Source organism: Bison bison, unplaced genomic scaffold, assembly GCF_000754665.1.
Source record: "Bison bison bison isolate TAMUID 2011002044 unplaced genomic scaffold, Bison_UMD1.0 scf7180017864500, whole genome shotgun sequence".
NCBI lineage: Eukaryota > Metazoa > Chordata > Mammalia > Artiodactyla > Bovidae > Bison > Bison bison.
In genome coordinates, this window is record NW_011495059.1 from 7,074,474 (window position 1) to 7,077,607 (window position 3,134).

A 3,134-nucleotide genomic window follows, 5' to 3' on the forward strand; every position below is an offset into this window, starting at 1 on the left:
GGGCGTGCGGCGGGCCGCGGCCGAGCCTCTGGGTGCCCAGCACCTCAGCCTCGGACCCACCGCAGGCGCGACCCCCTTTCCCGCTCCTGCTCTGCAGTCGGCGGAGCTCGGTGGGCCTCGGGGTCGGACGTTCGTCTACCCCGTCTGCCCGGGAGCCGGGTAGGGGGGTGGGGAACCTGGAAGATGCGCCGAGAGCTCGCCTTGCACCCGTGGGGTCCTGGTGCGGTCAAGAGTACCCTCTGGCTGTACCCCGCTGCGACCATGCGAGGGAGCGGCTTCTTAGCCCCGGGTTACAGATGAGGAAACTGAGGCACCGAGCAGTGAGGCTCCCTGCCCAAGGTCACGCGCCGGACGAGAGGCTGGAGTGGCTCTTGAACTCAGGGTCGGGGTCTCTCAGGCTAGTGCGATTTTGTCCCTTTGGGAAAAAAATCTGAAATACACTAGCATCTCCTGAGATTATTCAACGTCATAAAAGTAGGCTGCAAAAACAGCATTTTCTTGTTGATGAAGTACAATTGAGGTGTTAACTGTAATAATGGTAATAGCATTGTTATTAAGAGCTCACGTTCACCCAGCGCTTGCAAGTGTGACAGGGATCTTCGTAAACATTTTAAGATTATCTCAGTACCTCAGCGCTTCGCCATCAGATGCGTCCTCTTTCCTTTTCATGCAGCTTTTTTCCTGCAGAGCTGGCCTCTCTGTCACAGGTAAACTGGGAGCCTCCTGGTTTAGGAGCAGGGACGGTGGCTTACTGGCAGAACAGAGGTAAGCCTTGTCTTGGGTCCAGATTTTGCCCCCAGAGGATATTATTAGCCTTCCTTTTCTGGCTGCCAGGAGGTCAAGACTGATAGAGCTGGGCCGGTTGGATTTGGAGGTGAAAGAACAAATCTGGCGAGCACTCCCCTTATCCTGGGGCTTTCTGGCTCTGTTCCAGTGCTGGGCTTGAACCTCTCATTTAAGATGAAGTAAAAAGAGAAAAAGATCCTTGACAAAGTAGTGTTGAATATAAGAAGCCTCGCTGTTTTAAAGTTCCGAAAGGAACAGCTGTAAAAATATGGGAATGTTTCTTCCCCAATAAATAGCTCAAACTGTCTTTTTTCCCCCCAATCCTTAGCAAATTCTCCTGCGTTCTTCAAAGCACCATTAACTTACCACCTTTTCTGTGAAGCCTTCCTTGCTTGATTTTCCCAATTAGAATTATATACACACACATACATGCGTGCATGCGCGCTTGTGTGTGTGTGTGTAGGTAGATAGGTAGGGTAGAGGCTTCAGTCTTACTCTTAGGACTGTTAGCCCGTTGAGGTCAGGGAGCATCTTTGCAGCCCCAAGTGCTTGGCTCACAGTAGGCCCTGGGAAAGAGTCAGTGAATTTCCAGTTCCTTTGTATTCAAAGGAATTTCCAGTTCCTTTGTATTACTCAAAGAGTGATGTTTTCCTGCTGCCCTTCTGTTCCTTCATTCTGCCCTTCAATTTCTTTTCGCTGGCCTTCTCTTTAGATTCAACTTCTGGTCATCACTGACCACTCAGAGGTCTCTAGTCCACCTCTTGTGTCTGAAAATTTGCAGAAAAAGGTCCTAAGTCAAGAAGGCTGTTTATCCCTAAGAGTGGAATTGGTATATGTCACTTAAGTGTACAGGGCAATTTTTATTTGCATGTTGCCCTAAGGGAGCCTCAGGCTTATAGGTTTTTAGTCTGTCCCTAAATACATGTAGGAAAGGGAACTGGCAACCCACTCCAGTATACTTGCCGGGAGAATCCCATGGACAGAGGAGTGTGGAGGGTTAGAGTTCATGGGGTTGTAAAGAGTTGGCCACGACTGAGTGACTAGTGCAAATACAGTAAGTTTCAGTTTTACCTTCTTTTGCCTTATGTGGCTGACTGCCCCAGTGTTATCAGAGTAGTCACAATTTTTACTATAAATCTTCATAGTACTTATAACAATAAATATTCAAAGGGCTGTTTGGGAGGCAGTAGACGGTTGCATAGGCTTTCTATATAAATAATTAATTTAAAAGATTTTTTCCCAAGTACTCTGCAAATAGATTGAGCTGTTATGCATAAAGAATGGTGCTGGGTATGGTGTAAGATTCTCATAGTTCTTGTTCAAAGAGCTTACTAGCTAACTAGGAAATACTATTTTCTAACTGTAACTCAAGTCTAAAAAATCACCACAATAGCAGTATATGCAAAGCAATGTGTATAATGGTATACTCAAATATAACGGAATACGATATTCCAGTGTGGGACATTTCATAAAATTATACATTGCCCAGGGCTGAAAGGAAGCAGCAAGTCATTGAGTCCAGCTGTACTGCTTTTGTAGACGTCTTCCTGAGAAGGGAACTTGTCCAAGGCCAGGGTTACAGAACTGGTGCTTCAGCTTGAATGTAGACTTTTTATCCACTAAAAGTTTATCAGTATTTCAGTGAATTCATCCTTGTATGTGTGCTTAGTCTCTCAGTTGTGTCCACTCTTTGCAACCCCATGGACTGTGGTCCGCCAGGCTCCTCTGTCCATGGGGATTCTCCAGGCAAGAATACTGGAGTGGGTTGCCGTGCCCTCCTCCAGAGGATCTTCCCAACCCAGAGACTGAACCCAGGTCTCCCACATTTGCAGATGGATTCTTTACTGTCTGAGCCACCAGGGAAGCCCAGCTCTTAATATTTGTGAAACAGGGGTGAGGAAGGGGTGAAAGAAATACAATTCACATCTTCAGGGAGCTTGTGGTCTGTTGGGAAAGAGTTAAAGAACCCGTCTCTAACGTTGGAGACAGTGCATACCTAAGTGTTAAATTATGTGATAGAGGGACTAGGTATGTCAAGAGCGATCAGTATGAGCTTTGACACAGAGAGCACTTTGGGGAGGATCGAGGGCCTTTCTGGGCTCTGACAGATTGGTACGGTCAGAATTAATCAACAGGACAAGGAACGCATTTTGAAGTAGGATGGTAGGTGGCTCACATGGTAAAGAATCTGCCTGCAATGGGAAAGACCTAGATTTGGTCCCTGGGTTGGGAAGATCCCCTGGAGATGGGAATGGCAATCAACTCCAGTGTTCTTGCCTGGAGAATTCCATGGACAGAGGAAGCTGTTGGGCTACAGTCCATGAGATTGCAAAGAGTTGGACACGACT

At 47.1% G+C, this 3,134-nt stretch overlaps 1 protein-coding gene across 2 annotated transcripts in view; it reads left to right on the forward strand.

Moving 5' to 3' along the window:
* The first annotated feature begins 704 nt into the window (after window positions 1-704).
* NDRG3 (NDRG family member 3) overlaps window positions 705-3,134 on the forward strand; it is a 62,500-nt gene continuing 60,070 nt past the window's right edge. Inside the window, exon 1 of one of the 2 annotated variants that reach the window (XM_010829214.1) lies at window positions 705-765. The gene's annotated coding sequence lies outside the window, so the exon portion shown is untranslated. The remainder of the gene's footprint in view (window positions 766-3,134) is intronic. The other variant, XM_010829213.1, reaches the window with a different exon arrangement.